The sequence below is a fragment of the Kogia breviceps genome, chromosome 3, assembly GCF_026419965.1.
Source record: "Kogia breviceps isolate mKogBre1 chromosome 3, mKogBre1 haplotype 1, whole genome shotgun sequence".
Classification (NCBI taxonomy): Eukaryota; Metazoa; Chordata; class Mammalia; order Artiodactyla; family Physeteridae; genus Kogia; species Kogia breviceps.
Window position 1 is genome coordinate 140596405 of NC_081312.1, and position 27573 is coordinate 140623977.

The 27573-nt window shown below is 45.4% G+C and overlaps 1 protein-coding gene across 1 annotated transcript in view; it reads left to right on the plus strand.

Annotated features, from left to right (window-relative positions):
- RORA (RAR related orphan receptor A) overlaps positions 1-27573 on the plus strand; it is a 731081-nt gene that overhangs the window by 381378 nt on the left and 322130 nt on the right. The gene's annotated exons all lie outside the window — the stretch shown is intronic.

Genomic DNA, 27573 nt, shown 5'->3' on the forward strand with positions numbered 1-27573 from the left:
TCCGGGGGGACTGCACCCTGCTCCTGAAATCCCCAGGGCATCTTTGGCACATTGATTGGTCTGTACGTTTTTGCCCTGCTTTGTCTCAAACTCAGAAAGCGTTTGAGATGGTTTTATACCTGAGGGAGTAGGTGGTTTACACTTTCCTCATAAGTGAAAATGAACTGCAACAGTAATCACTAAAGAAAAGAGGAGAGAGAAAATAGCATAAAATGATGAGGCGTGGAGAATGAGGTTAAAAATGACTGACAAGGGAGGGAGTGGTGTTGAGTCCCCAAATGTCGACTCTTGGCCTTAAAATTAAGATTGTACCATTTCTAATCTCCCTTTCTGAAGGAAGAATCCCTCCCAAAGGGACAGAAAAACCAGGTCCTTTGACCGCTTTTCTAAATTCCAAAATGACAGTGGGATACTTCTCAATGGTATTTTTAATCTTCCTTTTCTTTGCAATGCAGAGAGCAACAGCAGTTGCTTCTTCTCCAGAACCAGTACAGCTCCCAGGAAGGGATGAGAGGGAGGGAGAGAGAGAAGAAGCCAGAAAGAACAGCAAAAAGGGAGAAAGAGGGAGGGACCCATCGCCAGGAGGCACTGCCAGGTGAACCGCTGGTTGGATGGAAGTGGAGGTGGCTGCCACAGTTTTCCAGCTTGTAGCTTTGCTTCTTCTTTCTCTCTCTCTCTAGTAGCACAGAATCACTCAACCCTTGATTCCTCAGCGTTTCACGACCTAAGAGGTCTGGGAGGGCACCTTGCAGTGCCTGAGGCCCCGAGAGGGTTCACAGCGGCTGCAAAATGCTTAGAGTCTGTAGGCAAGTGGCATTTCTGCAGACAGGGTGAGCTGCCGGAGGCCCGGGAGAAAACAAAAACAAGTTGTGTTCTGCAGGTCTCTGCTGCAGTTGCTAACAGAGAGTCACCCAACATTTGGTACGTGCAGTGAATGTTTTTACTTTCGGTGCCCAAATTTCTCTGGCTTCCGGGAGCTACTGTTATCGAGGAAGGAGGTGGTGTGATCGCCCCCTCCCTCCCCGAATGGTGTGACAGTGCAGAGATGGTTATCTCCACACCCAACTCAGTGTTGCTTTTTTTGGGTAACAGCTTTTGAAAAACCATCCACTAGGCTCTAGCCGGTCAGGTTTCCAGGGCAGTTGCCACAGTGTGAAAAGGCGGGTGGCTTTGTCAGGCAGCCTGCGGACCACTGATGCAGGCTTTGGGAGGTAATGAATGCATCCTCTCCTGTCACAGCCTTGAATCCAGACCCACCCATTCCTCGGACATGGAGGGAGAAGGGCTGGGTGAGGAGTTGTGCTGGTCAACCCAGACCTCCTTCCCGTCTCTGCTCTGCCAGTCTGGTGATGGCTAGACTTGTGCATGGTCCCTCTCTGGAGAGGGTCGCAGCTTAGCAAACATCTAGCTCTCGTGCTCCTCTTCACGAGATGGGATCCCTGAGGCCCAGAGTAGTGAACTCGCTTTCCCAAGGTCAAGCCATTGCCGCCCAGAGCTGGAACAGGATTTCAGGGGCCATGACTCTGAATCCAGTGTTCAAAGACTTCTTGGTTAAGAGCCAAGAGCCTGACTTTGCAGCCAGATGGACTTGGACCAAATCTAGCCTGAGGACCTGGGAGATTTTGTCTTCACCCAGTGCCACGCTGAGCCCTCAGTCCTCCCCACCCCCACCAAGAGACCAAGAGATGCCCAGGACACCTGGAATGGAGGACAAGGCATCTGGTGCCAGTGAGTCATTAGAAAGGGGACTCCCTCTTCCTCCTCCCCACCATGAGCAAGCCCTACTAGGCTCAAATGGACCACGGAGAACAGGGCAGCCTAAAGAAACCAAGGCGGACCCCATGTTAAGGTAGCAGTTGGCAGCATCAATGCCCAGCGAGTAGGGTTCAGCCCGGAAGCAGTTCTCATTGCTGCTGCAGACCCGGGCCTCTGGGACGGCTGCCCACGGGGAGCCGTCTCAGGGCGGCTCTGAGGCTGCGCCCCCTGCCTGTCTTCACGGCTCCCATGTCTTAGATGATCCTTCCGTGAGGAGGCCTCTCTTGCCTGACCCTGCCCCAGCCTGCTAACCACAGAAGAATATGACTCTTAGCTCTTCTTCCAGTTTGGGCATCCTCCTTCTCCATTTACCTTTTAAAATCTATTCATTTAATTAAGCAAGCAGCAAACGTGTTTGAGCATCTCCTGATTGCCAGCCTCCATATTAGAGACGATCGGTGGTACAAAGACTTACATAGCCATCCCTATACAGGATTTTTTCTCCAGCGCTGCTAAAGCCTCTAAGTGAGCCGGGCTGGATCCGCTGTGTCTCACAGCTTGGGGCGAAGCGGGGGGACGTCATTTTCCTTGTATCCTGTAGAGCACTTGGCTCCTGCAGGTGCCAGTCTCATGGAATACCATGCATGGTGCTCCCCCAGAGTTGTGAAATCATCATACCGACCCAGGGTCCTCTCTGCCACGTGTGCTGTGCAGGTGTGTGATGATAATGCAGTGGCTGAGTGTGTGGTCTCTAGACTCAAGCAGATCTAGATTTTCCACTGACTATAAGCTGTGTGACTTTGGGTCGGTTACTTAATCTGAGCTTCCAAGGAGATCATAATTGTATATATATTTTAGGGTGGTTTGATAAATTCAAAGAAAAATACAAATAAAGAGATGATTATTCAGTGAGGCACCTAAAGGGTCAATACCTATTAGCAATTATTATTATTATCAACATCATTAATGTAATTACTGCTTAGTATTATTGTCATTATGTCCTTTAAAGGTAGGATATACTATGCTGACAATGCCCAGCGCATAAGCACTTAACAAATATGTGCTGAATGGATGTTTCTCAAGGATGATCAGGTAGAAATCCAAATGCTGTCTTTCATGAAAAAGAAAATTGTTCAAGGGAGCTGCGTTAGAAGCAGAAGACACTAAGCTTTTTAATGTGGTTTTGGTTAAACTGTGTTCCCTGGGAACTGAAAGCAGAGAGGGAAATCTTGACCTGACCATGCTTGGGGTACCTACAAGTATGAGCCAATTTTATCTGGTTGGGTGAGGTTAGTTGTGAAGACTGCTGGCATTCCCCTGACCCCATCCCACCCCCCTCCAGGCTTCTTTTCTAAAAGAAACTTCCAGAATGAGAGGCTTTAGGTCTGTAGTCTTCAGGGCGGATTTCATCCTGCACAGAGATGAGGTGGCAGCCCTGAACCTCAGGCGTCTGACTCCACAGCCAACATGGGGTACCAGTCAACCAAGCCCTGGGACCTCTGCCCTTCTGCTTGAACAGTGCATCCTGGTTGGTGGGATAGTTGCCATGATGTTCCCTATTCCCCATGCCAGACATCTGGATGTTTAGGAACAGCTGGTTAGCTTTCTTTTCTTTTTTTTTTTTTTTTTTTTTTCATTATGTTCCAGATACTTGGTACTGTGCAGTCACAGACAGGGTAAAATCCTACACCCAGGTACTGCCTTGGTCAACCTGTGTTTGGGGGTGAAATCAGGATGAGAATCCAGGACTCTTACAGGCCAGGCCAGGCTTAAATCAGTAGGTAGGAATCAGTTCTGAGCTGAGGGGGGAGGAAGTGCACCTGTTTCCTAGGGTTGTTGGTAGATGAAGCAGACTGTGGGTGTGGTTCCAGAGGAGTTGTGTGCTGGGGAGAGGGATGGTGTCAGGGGAGTCTGTGGGATAGGAGACCGAAGTCATCCTGTAGCCTTTGAAGGCTCGAGGATCTCAAAGGTCAACATAGGCAAGAACAGAACCTCTCTTCAGAGAAGAGCTGGGATGCCAAACCTTGAAAGATCTGGAGGGCCAGCAATGCTCCACCTCACAGCATATGGCTTAGCTTATTTGTTTATAAGGTCCCTTCCTAAGCATTCATAGGCATTTCCTCTGCCAACCTGTACTCCAGGGAACAGGGACACAAAGATGAGGCAGATAACCCCATCCTTCCAGATGCACTTTCACAATGCCAAGTGCCCGCATGCAAATTGAACAGGTAGCTGCCTCCAGAAGCTTGCAGATGTCCAGGCTTTGGGAACCATGAGAAGAAACAATCAGATGCTAAATTGTTTGGTGGGGCCCTTTGTGACTTCAAAGCAAATGGGGACAGTGAAGACTTTGCCCCCACTTAGCTTTTCAGAGGAGTAGATGGTACACTATCTCCAACTTTGTGGTCCACATGGAAACCAAAGGCAAGACTCCACACCAACATGAGACATGACTTGGAATGGGTACATCTCTGCACTCCGTGGAAGGAGGTGGCTGTTTACTTTCTGTTTTTCACATGTTCAACTTGTAGTACCTGCTACCAAGCCTGTGATGACATGAGCGGGGAGGGGTTGGCAGTGTGTAGCGCCCATTGATTGATATACATGCATCCTCCTTGCTGCATAATTATCAGAGCCCCACCTTTGGATGAGCTTGTATTAGCCAAGCTCTCTCCCATATCTAAAATCTCCTCAATCAAATAGCCTTCATTTTAAAATCCTGCTCACTTTCTTTTCCTATTACAATGCATTGACCAAAAAAATAGAAAATATGGGATAGAGAACAAACAAGAAAGAAATGGGTTGTGTGATAAGAATTTAAGATGGGAAGATAAGTTTTCTGGGCTCTAGCCCAAGATCTACCTCTAACCTGCCACATCCCTTCATTGCCTTGGTCCCCATTCAAGGAGCCTGGGGAGAGGGGGAAAGACAAGGTTGTAGAGGACCTTAAAGTCAAGGTAAGGATTTCATACTTGATCATGAGTATAGGGAGTTGTTGAAGGACTTTTCAATAGAGAGGGTCCTGCTCAGATTTACCTTCTAGAAGCCCCCCTGGCTGTAGTATTCACAGGGGTTTGGATTGTAGACTATATGGGAGACATGATGGGCCTGACCTAGAACAGGGTGGATGGGGAGACCGAGGAGAGGACTGACACGGGAATCTAGGAGATAAAAGACCCTCGGGGACTTAGTGACTGATGAATATAAGCTATGATGTTGGAAAGAGTCTCAACTTTCCTGCTGGGGTTGAATGGAATGTTTCCAGCCAAGATGGAGAACCCAGGAGGCAGTAGCGTAGGCAAGAAGGCCATGAATTTGATTCTGAAAATGGTACATTTGGAGTCCCCACTGGACCTGGGAGTGGAAATGTTCAGGGAACCAAAGGAGAGTGAGTCTAAGATTGGGGAGGAGGCTCTGGTTCAGAGATTGACATTGAGGATTCACTGATTGTCCAGGGAGAGTGTGGAGCATGGAATGCCAGCCTGTTGATGAAGGAAACCTGTGGGACCACAATCAGGCACAGGTAGATGAGGGAAAACCTGTGTGGAGATGAAGAAAGAATGATCAGAGAGGTTCAAGGACAACTAGTGTAACCTTTCAAGTCTCTTCTCATCCTGTCATTATCTGTGTGTGAAAAATCAAGAGCAAGAATGAAGTTTCTCCATACAAAATTTGTATGGAAACACAAAAGACCCTGAATAGACAAAACAATCTTCAGAAAGAAAAACAGAACTGGAAGAATCAGGCTCCCTGGCTTCAGACTATACTACAAAGCTACAGTCATCAAAACAGTATAGTACCAGCACAAAATAGACATATAGATCAATGGAACAGGATAAAAAGCCCAGAAATAAACCCACACACTTATGGTCAATTAATCTATGACAAAGGAGTCAAGAGCACAGAGTGGAGAAAAGACACTCTCTTCAATAAGTGGTGCTGGGAAAACTGGACAGCTACACATAAAAGAATGAAAGTAGAACATTCTCTAACACCATGTACAAAAGTAAACTCAAAATGGGTTAAAGACCTAAATGTAAGACTGGATACTAGAAAATTAGAGGAAAACATAGGCAGAACACTCTTTGACATAAATTACAACATTTTTTTGGATCTGTCTCCTAGAATAATGGAAATAAAAGCAAAAATAAACAAATGGGATCTAATTAAACTTAAAAGCTTTTGCACAGCAAAGGAAACCATAAACAAAATGAAAAGACAACCTGTGTACTGGGAGAAAATATTTGCAAATATGCTACTGACAAGGAATTAATTTCCAAAATATACAAACAGCTCATACAGCTTAATATCAAAAAAAAAAAAAAACCCAGTCCAAAACTGGGCAGAAGACCTAAACAGACATTTCTCCAAAGATGACACAGATGGCCAACAGGCACATGAAAAGATGCTCAGTATCGCTAATTATTAGAGAAATGCATATCAAAACTACAATGAGGTATCACCTCACACCAGTCAGAATGGCCATTATTAAAAAGTCTACAAATAATAAATGCTAGAGAGGGTGTGGAGAAAAGGGAACCCCCCTTCACTGTTGGTGGGAATGTAAATTGGTGCAGCCACCATGGAGAACAGTATGGAGGTTCTTAAAAAACTAAAAATAGAGTTACGATATGATCCTACAATCCCACTCCTGGGCATATATCCAGAGAAAACCATAGTTCTCAAAGATACATGCACCCCAATGTTCATAGCAGCACTATTTACAATAGCCAAGAAATGGAAGCAACCAGATGTCCATTGACAGATGAATGGATAAAGAAGATGTGGTATATATATATATATATATATATATATATATATATATATACAATGGAATATTACTCAGCCATAAAAAAGAATGAAATAATGCCATCTGCAGCAACGTGGATGGACCTAGAGATTGTCATACTGATGGCAGTAAGTCAGAGAAGGACAAGTATCATATGATATCACTTATATGTGGAATCTAAAAGGAAAAATGCAAATGAACTTATTTACAAAACAGAAACAGACTCACAGACATAGAAAACAAACTTATGGTTACCAAAGCAGATAGCAGTGGTGGGGGCGGGGGGGGATAAAACAGGAGTTTAGGATTAACATATACACACTACTATATATATAATAGATAAACAACAAGGACCTATAATGGAAAATAATCTGAAAAAGAATATATATGTATAACTGAATCACTTTGCTGTACACCTGAAACTAACACAACATTATAAATTAACTATACACTTCAATATTTTTAAATGGTTAAAAAAAAAAAAAAGAAAGTACAAAAGGAAGAAGAAGAAATATACCCATTGATGGACACATTAAAAGGGATCAGTGTAGTGGAGTTAATAAGTGTTTGGACAACACCCTGGGTATTGAATATCACAGAACTTGACAGTCCTTTAGACCTAGACAGATAAGCACCAGGGAGGCTGTTTGCTTTTAAATTGGTAGCAAGTTTTTATCTCAATGCTAATTTTTGGAGGTAAAATAGGTTTAATAATCTTTCCTACCTTTGAAGTTGAATCAAATGACGCAGAGCAGTCATCTTCTAGGTTGCATCTGAGGATACTAAACTGAAACAGAGCATTGTAGTGATTAAACAGACAGTTCAAGTTTAAAATACAAATAAGCCACTGAGGAATTAGTGGAAGGAGGAGGGGGTCAGAAGACCAGGGATCAGGTTCCCCCACCACCACCTCTCTGACCCTCAAGCTCCTCATCTGTAAAATAGGGATGATAATAAAATAAAATCACAGGTTGTCATGACAGTTAACTGTGTATGAAAATGCTCTGCAATGTGAAGTGCGTTGGACACAGGTTGCTTTTATTGGTAGCTGATCTTGGGAGAAAGACTTCACTTCCAGGTATGTTTCAGGCCCCTAAGAGGGCCAATCAGAGAGCTGATGGTCTTTCTGCAGGTTATGTTTTTGAAACCTTCTTTGGTCCACAAGGTTTTTGCTTACCCTCTCCACTTTACAAACGTCAGGAAGATTATATGATTGGCTGATAGAACACCAGCAACCCAGAGAGATAGTGCGTCACAGCCCAGGGCTATACTTTCCATTTTTATTAAAATTCTTATTAACTCATAGCCCAAGAGCTTTTAAGCCAAGCCTGATCTCCTTTAGGGCCCCTTGATTTGATCAGAGCGATTTGTGTGCGGTGTTCTGGCCCCACTTTGTGGAAAGGCAGTGCAGACATCAGCCGTGCGATGTTATTCTGAAGATGCTGGGATCTTCTCTGCATCCGGGATCACCTTCCCTTACAGCACCACTCCCGCCCTCACCATATAGACACACTTGAGTGCCACAGTGACAAATCTGCTCCCTGACTTTAAGACCTCCTATGCCTTTGAAATTCTAAATACTTCTAGGAAAAAAAACTATCAGTCATTTGTAGCTCAGTGATGCTGAGTTTGTTGACGCCTGTTTTGAGTGCCAGGAGAGCTCAGTGGAGTGGCGGGGGGGATCCTGAAAAGGTAGGGTCCTGAGGGAAAATACACTGTCACAAGGTACAAGGGGAAAAGGGGATCAAGAAGGGACCTGGCAGCACCGGGCGAGCTCATAGCCTCATTGAGCTGGAACTATATCTGGGATGCTCTTGTCATCCTTTGGGGCCAACAAGTGGCTTTCTCTCAACAAATGAGCAGAAGCTCTGCATGCGTCTGTGATGGGATCAGGTCCATCATCTGAGCTGTTGCGTGAAACAGCTTCTCTCTTCTTCCCCCTCGGGCTTCGTGGTGATTTTTATCCTTCAACTGCTATTTGTTGAAGAGGGCACCCTGAATTACTCACATTTATCTTTCCATTAATAGATAGTCTTAAACTTAATGTCATCACCTTGGTAATCTGCTAAACTATAGAGCACCTGAAAATAGCAGCTCTTTTTGCAGCTTGCTGAGTAGAAGCCATTTCTTTCCTGACATAAAATATATCTGGACCCCTTTTGATTTTTCCTCACGTCGTGTCGAAGTAAAGGACACACAGAATTGAGGCTGAGGAGGGAGGTGCCGCTGTTCACGGAAACTAATCTCGTATCACTAAATTGTGCATTTAGAGCTGTGAATTAATTAGTAATGTGGTGTTTTAGAACCTCTCACAGTTGCGGATTTGTGCCTGAGGTCTCAGTTTCATATATGCCCAGTATTTTGTGCCTTCTTTGCATTTGAAGGAGTAGATGTCCAGGAAAAGCCTTATTTTGTAATATTTAAGGAATGATTATATTTACCCCTTTCCCCCTCCTTTATTGATTCTATTCAGATTCGTGGGGCTGTCATGTACTCTGTCCCTGGCACTATGATAAGCCTGTTAGGGATATCTGGTGACTATTAGAGAACGAGTTCTCAAGAACAGTTAACATGGTTATGGTGCTTGATGGTTGATGATCTATTCTCATAGTATTTAATCTCAAAACAACATAATATAATAGGCAGAGGCAGTATTATAATCACTGCCACCTTACAGATGAGGAAACTGTCACTCAGGATCCCCCGTGTAGCAAGTGCTAGAACTCAAACTTGAACCCAGATCTTCTAAACCCTAAGCCATGTTCTCTCAACCACATTGCACCCCTGGGTATTAGAATCTTTCCAGGAGACAGAGCTTAAACATGTGAATAAGATAATGACTATACAAAGAAGTCTGTGATTAATTATCAAAGGTGTGGTAAAGATAGGTGTTGCCAGAATCCAAAAAAAAGGACAAAAGCATCATGGTAGCCAAAAATGGTAAAAGAGATGGGGCTTAGTGGGTTAGATTAGCTGGAGAGAAAGTAGTAGAGACCTTTAACGCGAGAGAAGCTGATTTGTCTTTCACATAAGAGCTGGTGTGGCAGCTGTGCTGCATGAAGTTGGTACAGACCCAACTCCTTCTACCATACTCAGCATTTCCCTTCCTCTCCATGTCCCAGATGGCTCACCACCTTGTCCACATTCCAGGAAATAGGCTGAAAAAAGGGGTTGTGGGGAGATAATGGCCAAATATTCCACTTATGCCCAGAACTGGAATATCTTCCAGGATTTTCAATGCCCAAACCAGGAAAGTCCCTGGAAAACGAGGGGGAGTTGTCAAGCTAGTTCTAAGGCTCTACCTGAAAGTCTCATGCTTCACCCTTGGTCACATCCCACTGGCTAGAACTTAGTCACATGGTCACACCTAGCGGCATGTGAGGCTGGGAAGTAAAATCTTTATTCTGGGTGACTCTGAGCCCAGCTAAAGTCTTCATACCTATGGCAGAAGGGGGTAGGGGTAGCTGATATTTGAGCCATAACTAGCTATACGTGCAGTAACACAGAAATATTTTTGTTGGCAGAAGAGAATAGTGTTAACAAAGGTTAACAAGCATTTGTGTGAGCGCCGGTGCTGTATCAGTAATGGCAGATCTGTAAATACTGTCCCCGGAGTCAGGCCGTGAGCTTTGTGTACATCCCACCATATTAGCTGCAACTTCCCCCTTTTCCCAATCCAGGAGACATATCTGAGAGTGATGTTTTATAGGGATAACATTGGACTCTACTAGCTTATAAAAAGAAAAAGTATTAATAGGTCACAAATGTTTCTTGTAACATCCTCACAATTGATTCCAACACACCGATGTGGCCAGATATGGAAACTGAGATGCACTCTGACAGGTCCTCAGCCTGGTTTTGAGTTCAGTAGTCATGAAATGACGTGATGCAAAAGTACTGGAGAAAGAGTCATCTGGAGGGGCGGTGTGTGTCTCTTCTTAATCCCAAAATAGCTAAATGAGGTGGAGACAAATGCATGGATCTAGAGTTTTGTATTTAAGCGTTATCAGAGTTATGTAACTGTGTGCTTCTAGAAGACTCCACTGTAAGAAACTGAGGACTTGCCTCAACCCTGCCCTCTGGAGAGGGCTGTCTGTTTAACTAGCTAGTTAGCCCCCCAGAGCAGCTTTCAGAAAAAAGTCTGCTGTGTGCCCTATGCTATTAGGTGATATCAACCCTGAAGCTGATGTGTCGGAGATGGGGTGGGTACTGTTGTACACAGGTGTGACCACTAAGTGGGGAGGGCAGTCACTTCCACCCTGCCAGACATGTCATCCAACCTTGTTCCGCTGGCTATACAGGGGTGAGCGGCTGAGTTTTCCATGCAAAACCCTCCTAATCAGAATTTCAAATTCACCGTACCAAACACTCCTGCTACAAGGCAAAGAAGACTGGATCGGGGTAGGATGGGACCCAAGAAGTGAAAGAGCCTATGGCAACATTGGGAAGCCAGTCATTCAGTGGAAGAGAACTCAGGACTCAACGTATTCGGGGCTTCGCAGTCTGGTCAAGGCCCTTCATTACCTCCTCTGTCCTCATAGCCTTACCCGTGTTCCCGGTCTCACACCGATGACACATGGTCGGCCTGTGACTGACCATGGGTCGACTTGAAATTATTATTTCTCTTTCTGATGGCTTAAGATAATGTTTTTTAGCAAAATCACTTTGTGGTAGAGAACGAAAAATATTTCTGTTTCTGAGACGAGGTGTGATCCCTCCTGCCCAAGTAAGTCTCAAGTGTTTTGTGAACCAACTAGACTCTTGCCATGTGTTTCTCATCATGCTCTGTGCCTGTTTTCTTGTGTACCCTGGAGCCTCCAACTTGAAGAGAATAAACATTCCAAAGGCATTAGCCTGCTGGTATGAATTAGTAACTTTGAGGAGGGAAAAGCCAAAGATGAGATCCAGCCATACTTGCAACAGCTTTACTCGCCTGGAAGTATGTATTTGTCATTTTGTAAAGGTTTTCAGTCCACATCAGCCGCTAAGATGGTTACAGAAGCCTGGGAACAATTTTGATTGTGCAGTGATTCAGGGAGTTATTAAGGACAATAAATCTGCATTAGTTAAAAATTGAAGAGCTGTAATGTAATATTATGCAGCCATTAAGTGTAACATTTTCAAAGAATATTTAATGGGTGGTAAAATGCTCATGATAGAATGTTCAGTGGAAAAATCAAGATCTAAAACTGCATATACGACATGATTCCAACTTCATCTGTTTGTACATATAGAGAAAAACTAGAAGGAAATTCTTCACAATGTTAACTGTATTGGTGAGATTATGGACAACTGGTTTTGTCCTTAAAACGATCCATATTTTCCATGTTAAGTAAACAACTATCCCTTCTATTTTAGTGCAAACACATGCCACACTTATAACTGTAGTAAGCTATTTACTTTAAAAGAATAAAGAAGAAGTGTCGTTTTATGAATATGTGAAGAGATTGGTGAAAGTAGATAAGTTTCTGCAAAACTCCAAGGCAAATGTTTTGACTCCTCGCCTTTGAATGAGTTCTAACACACAAGTCAGGTGCTCAGTGGGATATCTTTAAATTTGTTTATTCATTTATTCATTCATTCGTTCATAAACTATTTATTATGCTCCCACTATATGCCAGGCACAGTGCTAAACTGGCCAGGCTTTGGTCCCACCCTTGAGAAGCCAGCTATACGGTCGAGACGTGTTAACTACTACTAAGATATCATGTTCATTGGCTTATAGTGTTGTGAATGAGGTACGTCTTTACTGAAGGAATGAATCAATGGATCAGTTAATGAACAGAACAAGAGTTTGTCCCCCGTGTTGTCCTCCCCTTCAGGAGTTTTCTGGTGCTCTGTGAGATTTCTCCCATCTCCTTGTAGAATCTCAAGTATCTGGGCCCTACCCTTTCAGTTAATTGCTTCATAAAATGACAAAGGCTCATGGAAGAACTAACCAGCTCCTCCCATGTGCTGTCCTGGAGAGCTTGTACTGATTAAACAATGGATGATTCTGGAAGGAGTCAGAGTTGGAGGCCTCCAGATGTGCAGAGTTTCTCCCCAGTTATTGCAGGGTTCGCGGAACGAGGACTCAAGCCAGAGACATGAACAGACCACTACTTTTTGGCAGAATTGGGCCCAGCAGGAGGTAGAAGTTAGTATCTCTACGGTGTGATTGCAAAGCTCCTGAAAAAGCCCTTCTGTCACCGCCACTGGCTCCTGATCACTGATGCAATAACTGAGGACAGCATCTCCCACTCCAGTTCAGGGATAGAGTTTAACAGGTCAGTGCCCCAGGGAGCAGCGACCCACTGAATTCCATCAGCCCTAAGGTATAAATAAATGCCAAGGGAGACTAACACTTCCTGCTTTGAAATTCCCTGGGGCAAATCCCATCTCCAGACTGGCAGAAATCCAAGTAAGCAAAGGTGAGGCCTGAACCAGGTTGAGCCAGAGGAAAGACATCCCCTCCCTGGTAGATTCTCACTAAATGCTCTGCCTGACTGGCTCTCTCGCTCTCTGGGACACCCCACCTCCCCCCAGAGGGGCTTTCAATTCTTTGGAAAATCTTGTGGGGCAGGGGGTTTCCTAATACCTTCTTTGAAGGACTCCTGGAAATCCTTAAATGATCTAAGTAAATGAGTAACTCTTTGGATATTGCAAGATGAAAGTAAATGAGTTGCCCAGGGACTGTAATGAATGCAAATGAATTCTGCACCTTTGCACAGGTTTGCGAGAGACTAGAGGAGCTTCCGGTGGCAAGACGTTGTCTGAAGATGAGAGAGAATCAAAATCAATGGGAATCAGGAAGAAGAGAGGGAAGGAGAGTGTAAAGTAGTAGTCCTTGGAGAAGCTATTAACCAAGGCTTGGCTTTTATTACTTTATTCCTAAGGTTATAAAAAAATATCCTGGGTGATTTCTGCCAAGTACCTCCCAAGAGCTTTCTCTTCAAGGGCCCCATGTCTCCTGTGGGTCGGGACCAGGGTAAAGGGTGCATCCATTTGCTGAGCAAGAGGATGCAGGTGCCTGGAGGTGAAGGAAGTGAATAGACACACACACACACACACACACACACACACACACAGGCCCCTCCCACTGTGGCTGAGTCCAGATTTGACCGTCACTAAAGAGCCTCTCCACCTCCCCTTTCATTGTCCTCCTCTTAGACTCTCTTTCCTTCTGGGAGCCCCGTGATGCCCTCTGGGGCCCCAACCCAAGCCTTCCTTACCAGGCAGAACAGACCACCGCATTGGCAGGACTGACTTCCTGTCCTACCTGCCTCTTCCCCTTCGCTCCAGGCAGAGGTCTGGAGTCAAGGCTGAAAAGGGTAGGGAAGTGAATCTCTCCCCAGCTGTGCTCCCTGCTCCTCACCCCGACCACCACTCCTTCCTGGCTGTCTGCTCTATTCTCAGCTCCCTCCCCATGTCCTCCTTCATACCTTCTTCAGGAAGCTTCTTCAGCCAGTTCCTTTCCCCACCACTCCTGACATCCGTCCCCTGTGCTTCACCCTCATGACCCCCTGCAACGAAATGCCCCACATAGTTGGTACTTGTTTGTCTCTGAAATGTGCACAGATCTTTCTTACATCATGCAGTTCTTGCTGAGCACCTAACACCTGCCATCCGCTGTACCAGGGGTTCCAAACCGGAATGAGAGGTTGCGTCTGGCTGCTTAGAACACAGTGGCTACGATACAGTTTTCCGACTGCTATAATAGTACCGACTGCTCTAAAGGAGGCTTTAGGAATCCTGACCGGAAGCAGCGGTAATAAGGGACAATCAGTAACCCCTGCGGTCCTGGGGAGCAGACACCCACAGATGAACCCGGCCTGTTCTCAGGGACCAACATAGGCGTCTCCTTCCCCCTCCTGGATTCCTTCAAGAACCCCTCTCTCCCAGGAGGCAGCTCTGCGTCCCCCACGTAACTGCACCACGAAGACGGAGTACTGGCCCCCATGCTGGTCCCTGAACACACTTCGCTGTGGAAGCCTCGCCGTGAAGGGTGATTTGGGGATACCTTCAGGATTGTACTTCAAGTACGTTGTGGTTGAAACATACTTTTTTAGAGTGCCCTTTGGGAACATAACCACCCGTCACAATTTTGCATTTCTGGGAAAAAGCTTTCAAATATCAAATGAACAAATGAGTTCATCTGGGATTTTATATACACCAGACGTTTTTGTACTAGCCCTAGATCCTTCAAAACTCTCATTCTCTCAAGGCTCCATTTCTACAACCTAACTCATCTTTCGAAGTCATTTATGTCAAGGTATTATTGGGTTAAAATGTTCCTTTCTTAAGTAAGAAGCATTTTAGCAGAGGCTTCTGATGGACTAATGCCTTAACTCTAGAAAAGAAAAGATTTCTTCACTCTAGTAATTCTCTCCATAGCTGTAACAGAGGGGATCTCAGATAAGACAGTAAAGCAAGTCAGTAATAGAAACATTTGGGAAGAGGGGATTTAGGGCACTCTGAAATTATATACTTTGAGTCTGGTGCCCAGTATATGTAAGCACAACATTAATAACTGTTTTCCAGTTAGGTTTACTGTTACACTTTACGAGATACTTGACATTATATCTGTATCACAGGTATGGGAGGGGAGGGGTTGGTCTACCCAGGTAGATGCCTCTAATTTGGAAATGTAATTGAAGGTTGTGAAGTTTCTGAACTGAGGTTGCACACATTTTCCTTTCTGTGGTTGGTTAGGGCTTGGGAACTAAAGCTAAACACAATAAATAATCTTAAGTTTGAAATTTGATGGGAAGAAAAAAAAAAAAAAAAAAAAAGAGTATGTCTTTAAAAAAAAGAGAGCAGGTAGAATAATGTCCCCAGGCCAGGAAAGTACCAGTCATTTTCAGATAAATTATACCCTCCTCCTCCTCCATGGGAAAAAAAAAAAAAAAAAAAAAATCATACTCAGACTTAACTGTCCCTTTGGCACTTTTGTCAAATGAGTTTTAGTAGCAGGAGCTGCTAAAAATACAAGCCAATTTCTTTCTTCATTTAAATCAAGCTGCTTAAAAAAAAAGTGTAGCGCCTAGAACTGGTGCAGGGCTCAGCATAGCAGCGTCTGGTCTGCCAGAGTCCCTGAATAGTCCGCAGTGACAGGCCAGCACCCTCTCAGAGCTAGGGGGAGGCAGCAGAGAGCCTGGAAATTGCCTTTCCAGAGTGGGGCTGTTTTTAGCACCTGGGACCTAAGTTGAAAAGGTGCCCTTGGGTACATACTGACCAGGTCAGATGCGGGAGGTCAAGAATACTTTCTTGTTTGGACGTTCATTAGTCCTTCCTTCCTTCCTTCCCTCCTTCCTTCCTCCTTCTTCCTTCCTTCATTCTTTCCTTCCTTTTCCCCTTCCTCTTTCCTTCTTTCCTTCCATTCTTCCTTCTACAAAAACAAAAACATTTTAAAATATCAAGCATGTGCCCTAACAGGACTTAGGGTTATGAATGCAACCAAGTCCACACTCTCAGGTAGAATGGGACCCACCCCATCCCCATCCAGCGTTCCATTCTCATAGGGCTTTTCTCTTAGTCATGTTTGGAGAGGCATCTGACCAATTGGCCCTGCCTATAAGGTGAGAATTAGTAAAGGCTGAAATTGCTTTCAGAGTTACTTGCCTTTTAAGAGAAGACTCTTAAGAATGTACAAAGCCTTTGAAGACCAAGTAATATATTCATCATGATAAAATGTCAGGAACTGTGATAGGGAGAGGGGGAGATGTGTTTTCAGTGGGGAGACTCTTCATGTTATCGTTTGTGGCAGCTGTTGTGCCCAAGAATCATATAAATTAGATCTAAATTATGCATATCAAAGATCCCCTTAGATTCACATTTCGGAAGTGGAAGGGTCTTAGAAATTACCTAATCCAATTGCATATTTTTACAGATAAGCAAATTCTGGAAGGGTCAGGATCCCAGTATGCAGTCTGCTGTTGTCTCTTCCCTGCTGGGCTTTCTGCTAAGGGGAAGGGCAGCACCCCACTTGGAGGATGGAGATGTAAGGTGGGGAAGCAGGCCTACTCGGAGCTGACTGTGGATTCTGCTAGGAGTTCACTGGCCTTGGGACGTTTAAATGAGGCCACCTTGAATCAAACCCCTTATGGAGCTCCAGTGATTCAAACAAACCTCCTGAATGAGGCTCTGAGATAGCTTTGCCATAGTTCAAATTCTGGTCTCTAATGAATAGTGAACATAGTTATTAATGTCACAGTGACTTCCATGGAAAAGCTTCATTTTTACCACTCTTATCCAACCTGACATTCCTATACGATAATTGCATTAACGCCTTCCGTGTGTATGGAGGGTGCAGATTTAGAAGTACCTACACGTGTGCTAGAAGCAGTGATGGATTGTTGTGAGCCATCCCCACTATGCTTTCTTCCAGTTCTACTTGGTGACAGTGGCACAGAAATTTAGAAAGCTACCCAGATAATCCTGTTAACCACAGCACAGGGGTAAATCAACGGATTCCAATTAGGATTAACTCTGTAACCCTTTGTTCCTTACAACGATGCTCTAGTCACCTGAGCTAATACTCAGGCATCAGCACGAGACAACTCCAGAAGTTCTGGGCTGCCCTGTCCTACGTTAACCTGTTTGGACCCTCTTTATGTGTGATGTTTTATATTCAGGTTATTTTATCCTTGATCAGCTGCTGTCCTGTCCCTTAGCTGAGCTGTAGTTCATTGTGGGTGGTCTTTTGGATAAGCAAACAGATCTAAACAACAGATTGCATGGGTTTGAGATTGAGTTTGGTTTCTAAATAGTGATTTCTAACACTTCTGTAGTATTTCTTATGTGTCAGGCACCGTTCTGAAATTTTATATAAATCACCTCAGTGAATCTTCACAGTAACAATCGTACAAGCAAGGTACTGTTATTAGCTCCATTTTACAGATGAGGGCACTGAGGTAAAGGGAGGTTATGTAATTTTTCCAAGGTGTCACAGCTGTTAAGTGACAGAGCTGATATCTGAATCCGGCCAGTCTGCTTTAATCACTGCAGTATACGGCCACTAGCTCACTAAGATTTGAAACATTGATTTTATTACTGAATGTAACACCCCAGTTGCTGGCACTTTAGGATCCCTTTTACAAGGGAAGATGTCTCTGAAAAGAGCCGGTTGGCCTCTGTCAGCAAAACGGTATTTAAAGTTCACAGAGACAATTGTGTCTCCTCGTTTGAACCTCCAAATCCCATCCAAGGACAAAGTTTATCTTGACTTCATAGATGAGGCCTGTTCTCCACACAATGCTAGGGAGAATTGTTGACTAGGTTAACTTCCAAAACCCGGCGGGGTCAAGATGTTTCCACATCCCAGACCTCTTCCTCCTCCACAAAGGCCTCCCTGATTATGCCAACATGTCCTGTGCCCTCTCTCTGTGGATCTCTTCCTTGGGTCTCCCCTGAACCTGAATCAGGACAGCTGATCTGACCAGCACTCATATTTATAAGCATTCAACAGATCTGCAAATTGGAAATCACACTTCACTACTCACTAACTTACGTTAACCTCTTTATAATCCCACATCAATAAGCTCTGTTTTCACAACAGTTTAAAGGTCATGAACCATGTCTTTAAACATCACTATTTTTCACAAAGGGCTTATTAATATTCTGGCTGCCCCAAAGCTACATTTAATAAATAGTTAGGGACCTGACCTAAAACAGCAGTAGTGTCTTAGGCAAGCCAGTCTTTTAGCCAGAGTTTTTACATTGATTTTATTTTTTTTCTCGTCACTGTCAATTCTTTACTTTTTTTTTTTGGTCTTTTCCTTTTCTTGGTAGTTGTCTAAAAATTCCTAGTTGCTTGCTACCTTGAATTAAACTTCCTTGCGTATTTCTGAGGGAGGTAAACATGTTATTACATATGCTTGTGTTCTACCCAGTAAGGCCACAGCAATGAATTCTGAAAAATGGAAAATGCAATAACACATCTGTCTTGCCTATGCATACCTAATATTCATTCACTCGTTGAATTTATATTTGTTGTGTCTCCCCGCTGTGTGCCAGGCACTCTGAGTAACACAGTATGCATGATTAGAACCCTCATTCATGAAAGCTACTGTCTAAAGTAGAGGGGGGTAGGCAAGGACAGTAAATAAAGGTATAATTTCACATCCTGCTGAATGGCGTGAAAACTAACGATAGAGTATGAGGAGAGGAAATGATAGACGGCACCTAATGTAGAATCTGGATTTCTAATACAAAGCCGGGTGACGCTGCTGGTTTGCGGACCACCCTCTGAGAACCACTACCCTAGTATATTATGGGTGGAGGACATTTCACTTGCCTTACGGATTATCTCAGGACTTATTAGAATCACCTGGAGGCCTTTAAAAAATAATGATGCCTGGCCCCATCCCAAGAGATTCTGTTATCGTTGGTCTGGGCTGGGGTCTGGGTATCTACATTTTCAAAGGCACCAAATGCACATCCCGGATAAAGAACCACTGATGCTAGATGGCCCCAGGGATGGTGAGTGGTGCGGTGAGTGGTGCTTGCCGGCAGAGTGCTGGCTGGAGTACATATCCTTGGGTAGTTTGCAACATAAACGCTGACTCACTCGCTCACCGGTCAGCCTGCTGGTGGGAATTCTGCCTTCTTCCAGTGCAGGTCTCACAAATCCTCAGCTGCAATGTGATTCTGTAATTCTACCCACCTGTCATATGAAAGAACTGGACCTTGATGGACTTGCTTCTGTGAATTTGAGCTCCAGCATGGAGCGTTTCTACTAAACCTGAGTCGTGGACAGTTGGACTCGGTATTCCAGAGCTGAGAAGCTTGGGACCAGTGGGTGGTTCTGTGGGCGTGCAGCTGAAGTCAGGAGACCCAGGTTTACTTCCAACTCTGCTTTGACGAGGTGGAGATTTGGCAAGTTGTCTGACTCCTTGGGCTTCTTCATTCGCAAAATGAGGGCATGGAACTAGGAGGTCCCCAGGCTTTTTAAAAAATGGTCAAATCCTGGCGTTTCTAGTTGTGAAAGTAACATAGAACTCAAGCCCCATTTCCTCGTCGATAAAATCAGAGTTGGACTTAATGACTTCCAAGGCTATTGTCAGCCCCGAGTGCTGTGATTCTACTAACAATGACAACAGCTAACATTGAAAGAGCGTTGCTGTATACCAGGCACTGTTCTGAGAAATTTGCGTTATCTTGTTTAATCCTCACAACAACACAAGGAGATGAATTCTGGTATTATCATCCCCATTTCATAGATGAAGAAACTGAGGAACAAGGAGGCTAAGTAACTTGCAGGTCACACAGAGTTGTATTCTGACCCAGGCCATCTAGTCCACAGGTGGGGGCCCCTCATCACCACAATGTTTTTACCTTGGACACCTTGTTTCACTGCTCTGACCCTCAGTTTCTCCAGCGATAAAATCAGGGTTTAGACTAAATGGTCTCGAAGTTCCTTTTAGCTCCAAAATGCAGTACTTCTGCAGCTGCTTCCTCTAGCTCATTTGTTCCTATTTCCTTTATTTATTTAGCAAACTTTGAGCTCTTACCATGGAAGTCAAGAATCAGACTGCTGGGATTCCAATCCTCACCTGACTGCTTACTAGCTGTGTGACTTGGGTCAAGTTACCTAAACTCCTTGGCCTCACTGGCTCATTTATTCACATGGGATTAATGCAAATGTCGCTCTTAGAGGGTTGTCATGAGGGTAAGGTGGCACAGTGCCTGAAAGCACCTAGCACAGGGCCTGCCCGGTAGTAAGTGCTCAATTAATGTTTCTATCAGTATCATGAGGCCCCCCATTAGTTGCCTGGGATGCAAAGATGAGTTGTCACAGTCTTGGGCATCATAGATCTCACAGCCTAGGCAGGGAGGACAGATGGATACAAATCATTAGAGCATGATGTGAAATGATAGATGTGTGTCCTGAGCCTTTGGGGAATGCAGTGGAGGGAGTGGTTATTTCAGGGACGGGGGTAAACATGGTGAGTTGCCAGTCACATGGAAGCCTTCAGGACACTTTGGTGATGAGAGAAAGACTAGAAGCCTATCCTTTTCATGTGAGCCTCACCCTCTGGAGGGCCGAAGGCTTTGGGGACCCCTAGCACTAGGATCTGGGCAGCTCAAGGAGTGAAGCACAGAGGCTAGGAGCCCCTGATCCAAACAGCCAAGGAGGCACAGACCACATAGCTGACCAGAGGAGCAAGTCAGGAGTCAACCTGAAGGAGATGGGCAGGCTGCCAGGGGCAGGGAGGGAGGAGGAAGCTGCAGCAAGGTAGGGAGTTGCCTAGGAGTTGAGCCCACACCACCTGCAATGATCAGAAAGCGTGGAGGCATTGAAGGCCTCTTCAGTGGAGGATAGATCCCGTACACAGCCAACTGGCCCTGCTTCTGGGCTCTTCTTTGGGGCTGGTGGCAGGAGCCAATCTTGGCCAAGCCTGGAGGGCCTACAGGGGAGACTAGGTAATCGGTGACACCTGGCAGAGGTGAGGTGTACTCTGGCAGTAAGGTAGCTGCAGTTCTGGTGATGCTTGTTTCCAGAAAGTCTAGACTCTCAGGGCAACAGAGCTGGGGTGGGGATTAGAAATCCGCTGCCCCCTTTACAGATCCCTAGACCATACCCAGCATCCTTTGGGGCGAGGCCTGGGAGCATGCATTTTCACAAGCTTCCCTCGTCATTCTCATGTCTGTAAACTGCAACTTCGCTTTGAAACACGTGATCGAGAGAAGCTCAGAAATGAAAAACCGAGACGAGGCTGACTGAGAGTGAAGTAGGGACCTCCAGACATGCAGTTTTCACAGCTTAGGGGAAACCTGTGTTGTTTTCCTCCACATTTCCTTTAAGACCTATACACCTGCCCCCTCCACCCCACCCCCTGCATTCATTCTCACTGTGAAAGCTACAGCCCAGAAGAATCACATTTGGCTTAAAAATCATTTTTAAAAAATTTTACAGCTAAGAGAATCCACCTTTTTGACCTCAAATCTGAAACCCCCTTCAAGCAACGCAGGCCTCATTCTCACCAGCTCTTTCCCAAGCGTGAAATGTTTCATAAAGGGTTCACACTCTGTGAGACCTCTGGCACACTCAGGGGTGGCGGGGAGACTCTGTCTTTTCCCCACTTTTGTCAACCCCTTGCAGGCCAGCTCCTGATACTGTCTAGTCTTTTATAACTAAGGGAACTGGCATATAGTTTTGATGGGCAATGTTTACCTATCTCTGGGAAGAAAAAAAAAAAAAAGGTTACTTTCAGAATACATGCTGGAACCTGCGTGAGCAAAGAGAAACCCTATAAATTCCCCGAGCTACCCTCAGGTCGCTGGAAGGCAGAGAGCAGTGTCCTGACGTGTAGCATCACTTGTCAACTTGTCCCAAACAACGAGTTTCCCAATCGCAAGATAGCAAGATGGCTTCAGACTTCGGTGGCCCAGGGGAGGACAGAGCTGTGTGAAATGCACGTGTGCGCGTACACACACACACACACACACTTTTCCTTTAAGTTGTCAGGGAGGGGAGGGGTTGTGTGAGAGAGCTTTCCTCCCAGGTTGCCCTGGAGTATTCACAGGGGTGGATTCACCATCCCAGAAGCAGGTAGGATGCTTCTAGCATCCCTTCTCCCCAAGGAACCTCCCTCCTGCCTCATTTGGGGTGCCGGGTCCTCACTCTGAGATAGGATAGAGAGGCAGGCCGTGAGCTCCACCCAGGAAAAGATGACCTTTTGCTGTGTCTGGTGTGACCTCAGTCCCCGGATGATAGTATTCCCACAGCTCTCAGAAGACCCTTAATGGAATTCAAGTGTCCAGCCAGCCAATGGTCCCAGGGAAGAAGGAGGGGGGCTCGCACTGCCTGCCTTTCACTCCACAGACAAGCCCCAGCCTCCGAAGGGCACCGGCAGCAGCCTAGACGCTGCGGAAATTTCTCTAGGGAAATCTCACAAGCCTGTCAGAAACTTGACCTCATTTGCATTTTCTGATTGAATCACAGATAGGTTTCGGTTCTCTCTCTTCCCTTTACAGAGCCAGGCCCAGGAATGAAGAAAGGCGAAGTAACCTAGTATTTTTCAGGAGAAATGTGTTATTATTGATGATAAACTCGGTTCTCTTAGACATGGTATTTCTAGGCCTTGACTCATTCCACAGTAGATGTGTGCCTGTATCATGTTACTTAAAAATCTTCCTTTCTTATACATCATTGTTTCATGAAAAGTTCAACAGCATCAGAGCACACTCCTGAAGGATTTATTTGTTAACTGCATCTTCATCCTCATGATGGTAGTGATGGAATTTCTTTCAAGGACCACAGTTCCTGTAATAGCATAAATCAAAGACAAGACAGTTGCTCGCTCTATGTGGGACTTTTGTCTTTAATCTCGTTTTCCAAAGGGAGGGGAAACATAGACCTCGGAAAGCAGAGAGTACGACCAAGTTATTTAGATGTCAGTAAGCATCTGGGCTTCTGGCATCTATTAATTGGTGTCACAGAGCCTTTCGAAAGGCAAACAGTGGTGGAGGGCATATGCTGCTGGGCTTTGTTGTGCTGGTTTTGCAAAAGTGCATAAGCACAGTTGTGTCTGCCAGGTCCAAACTGTCGCAGAAAATGTTGCTGTGACAAGGAATTAACAGCTTGCTTGTTGGGCCTACTTATGCAAAGGGACTCAGAGACATGTACCTAATAATAGGAAAGACAAACCGAGAGCCAAGGAAAATCAGTTCAGTTGATTTTCCTTCTGATGAAAAAAAAATAGGAATATTTTTTTCATGCAAATGTAAGAAACCACTCTTCGAAGAGCAGCATTTATCGCTGTAGCTGGATGCTAAGGGTTTTTGTTTTCTTTTTAGTTATGTTACCCCCTTTCTCTTCTGCATCTCAAAGAGAAGGGACACTTGAGGGCCTCAGAATCCCAGAGGAAGGATGCTCCATCAGTGGACCAGGCATCCTGCTCTCCTAAATGGATGGGATTCGGACACATTCAGGTTTCATGTTGGGTTTTGCCGCTTATTAAGCTGTGTGACCTGGAGCAGGACACTCTAACTCTCTGAGCTTTTCTGCTTTCCTCCGTTACCTGTTGCAAAAATTACCGTCTAATACAGTGAGTGGAATAATAAAGGAGATAATGTATGTAAAGAATCCTAACAGTTTCTCCTGCCCTCCCCATTCTCTTATGTGAAGAATTCCTGAAAAAGAAAATTTAAGGATGGTTTTAATCTAATCTTAACATATTAGAATCCATGTACCTGTCCCCTACTTTCATTTTAGATCTCCTCCTCCCAGATATTCCTCTTCCTTTCTCACTTTGCCTTGTTCCTCATCCCTCCCGCCTGCAGTATTTCTCTCCTTTCAGGAATCTACTCTTTCTTTTCTTTACTCCCCCCTTTTTTTTTTACCCATTTTCCTTGCCCATGATTGGTGTAGGGGAGGAATAGAAAAGGATAAGGATGAGAGTCAGGGCATTGAATAGAAGTGAATGGAATAGAAGAGAAAAAAAGAGTGAAACGCTATTCTTTCATGCATTCAACAAATACCGATGAAGCACCTACTGTGCGCAGACTTAGGGCACAAGAGCGGCACACTTCATGCTCCCACACGGTTTCATGCGCAAACCCAGAATTCAACAGGAAAGGACGATTCTGTCTGCTAAGTCTTTGACCCAGGATACAAAGGATGTGGTGGGACACCGGGGAGGGCTGGGGAAGGAGGAACCGTCTACCTGAGAGCTAGAGGTAAGGACAGAAAAGATGGGGTTTGGAGAGGCTGCAGAATAGCTTGTTAAGGACCAAGGAGAGAGAGACGCTGGTGTGTTTGGAGAAATAAAAGATCAGGATGGAGGCACAGAGCACACAAGGGAGGGTGTCTAGAGATGAAGTGGAGGGGCAGTCAGGGTACCACTCGAAAGGTTTGTACGGCTTGGGGAGGCATTTAGACTTGACTCTGAGAACAGAGTAAATCAGTGGCAAAAGTAGGGGGGCAGCAGCAATCGGATTTGTGAGACGGGCGCCTTGCTCTGGCTGCAGCGGGGAGGCTGGGCCTGCTTATCTTGGCTCTGCGCCTATCTTTTCAGGGCTAGGTTGGGCCCTCACAGTTGTCAAGTCCTCGCTTTGAAAGCCAGCCGCCTTGCAAAAGTCTAGTGCTTTCAGTGGTCCAACGAACTGCGATCAAAAGAGGTCCCCCTTGGCCAGGCACTCTTTTAAGGACTCTGCTGAGGGTTTGAACTGACTAGTTTTGAAATGTAAGACAAACCGTAATCACTGGGCAATGCTCCCTTGTTTTTCTAGGGAGAGACATTTATAGGTATTAAACTAGATCCAGAAGGCCTCTAATACAGTTCCTTAAATGCAATAATAACACACAATTATTAGGGGGAACTATTATTATTGTTCCAAGTAATAACATAATTTGGTGCCCATGGAGAGCATCCAAAGTGCTGAAAGAAATGAGCATTGTGTAATGAAGCCTCGCCACTCCTCCACGAGTTAGGCGAAGTATCATTAGATTCCTTTATAGAGGAATCAACCGAAACGCTGTTGGCTTAGTTGACTTCCTTGAGGTCAAACCGTGGGAAGAGAAACGGGATTTTTATGTTTTATCAACCCCTTTTGCTTCATGTTTCCCACTTATGAACACAGATTCAGATTTTCCCAGCGCCTAAGCAAAGAATACTCCTTAAGGGTTAGGAGAGACCTTTGGGGAGAAGCACCCAGAACCTATGCTGCTAACTGCACCCCCTGCTCTTCCACACTCGAGGGTTCTCTGCACACAGAGAAGCTGATTCACCGCCGCGCCAAAGGCGGCCCTTTGGAGGAGAATCACAGCACCAGTCAAGTCAGAAATGGTGAACGAAGCCCAACAGCACAGGGAGGGGGCTGAAAGAGTAGAGAGGTCACTGTTGGGGGGCTTTGTGTTCAGGTAACAGGAGTACAGACCCAAGACATTTGTATGCATCTGCTGGTGCAGCCCCTTTCTTCTCTTCCACCCATTTTCTTTAGCTCTGGTCTCCTGCCTCCAAAATTCTAGAATTCAAGCTTAGGAAAGATACCTAATGGGACTATATTGGGCCTCTTGGGAAGCTCTGTGCTCTCTTCCAGATCACTGGTTTTTTCCACTCCATGAACCTTTAACTCACGTCAGGAACCGCACTGGGCCCTGGAGATGCAGAGCCGGAAAAGGCTTGATTCCCACCTTCAGGAAATCAAAGACTTACCTGAAGGAGAAAAAGATACCATACATCCCCTCCATCCTGTCCATCTCCACCCCAGATCAGCAGCCTGAACACACATGTGATTTGTGCTCAGTACAGAAGAGGCAGGTGCAGGGCGCCTTGGAGAGGGCAGACTGGAGAGCTTGGAGAAGACCTTGGGGGAAGGGAGTAGCATTTGAACCAGCAGTAGACAGATGAGATTACTGGGCTAAGATCTAAGAGAAAGTCCTCTGTGTGAAAGGAACAGCCTGGGCCAGGACATGGAGACGTGAGGCTGTACGAGGTTTGGGAGCCATTTAAATACTCCATCTTTGCTGCGCAAAATTGTCCTTTTGTACCGGAAGAATTAAACTAATCCCTAATTATATATTCTCTCCTAATTTTTATAGATTGTTTTATGAAATGTGGTAGGCCTCTTTATCCAAATGGATTCTAAATTACTTAAGTTCAAAGACTTAGTTTGCCCCATAGTACAGAACAGAGCAATAATGCATGTCCGACAACTACCGAAGACACACAAAGGAAAAGTCCAAGTTAGACACGAGTGAGAAGACCCTGTCTCCAGGGTCACTTCCAGCAATGGCTCACTGAGTGATTGTTTTGTTTTGGTTTGGTTTGGTTTTGACTGCATTGGGTCTTCGTTGCTGTGCGCGGGCTTTCTCTAGTTGCAGCGAGCGGGGGCTACTCTTCATTGCAGTGTGTGGACTTCTCATTGCGGTGGCTTCTCTTGTTGTGGAGCATGGGCTCTAGGTGCGCGGGCTTCAGTAGTTGCCGCATGCGGGCTCCGTAGTTGCGGCACATGGGCTCAGTAGTTGTGACACACGGGCTTAGTCGCTCCATGGCATGTGAGATCTTCCCGGACAAGGGATCGAACCTGTGTCCCCTTCATTGGCAGGTGGATTCTTAACCACTGCGCCATCAGGGAAGTCCCCACTGAGTGATTCTGAATGTGATGCTTCCATTCTCTGAGCCTTCGTTTTCTCATAAGTAAAATTTTGATGATTCTGCTATCTCTCAAATGATTTTGATGATAAACTAAGGCATCAGAGATAAAACTACTTTGTATAAAGTATGATAGATGAAATATTGTTGTTATTAGGTCTGACCTAATGAATAATTATAATAAAGATATAATATTCTAGAGTAATTTCTTTTCTTTCTATTCCCTCAGCTGTCACCCGTTAGAATCTCTAAGTTCAGCCGCAAGGCAGAACTGATGGAATGATGGGCAAGGCGTACAGTTGAGTAGGGCTCTTTTTTTTTTTTTTTTTTTTTGCAGTACGCGGGCCTCTCACTGTTGTGGCCTCTCCCGCTGCGGAGCACAGGCTCCGGACGCGCAGGCTCAGCGGCCTCGGCTCACGGGCCCAGCCGCTCCGCGGCATGTGGGATCTTCCTGGACCAGGGCACGAACCCGCGTCCCCTGCATCGGCAGGCGGACTCGCAACCACTGCGCCACCAGGGAAGCCCCAAGTAGGGCTCATTGTGAAGACCAGGTTTTAGTCAACAGATTCCAGACCCCACTCACCACTCGAGGTGGAGCTCCAACCATACTGTCCGCCTAGATTCTCACTGTCTTGAGTACTAGGATGGCTAAGCCCATAGGTTTCGGGTCTTGGCCACCTATGGGTTCTATGGGACTTGAGCAAAGAGAATGGCAGCCCACCATGCACAACCATGGGTACTCAGTGAATAGATAGAAGAGTGTTCCCTGGAGAAAGCAGCTGGCTGTCCAGACAGATCTCCACAAAGGGAGTGTCCCGCATGAGGCTTTGTACTCACCAACCTGTCTGATCTTCCTGGGCACACAGGATATGACATTTCCCTGTCTTCTCACACTTAGGTTGGGGCCAAAAGACTGAGTTCTGGCAAACAGAACGTTAGCAGATGAGGTAC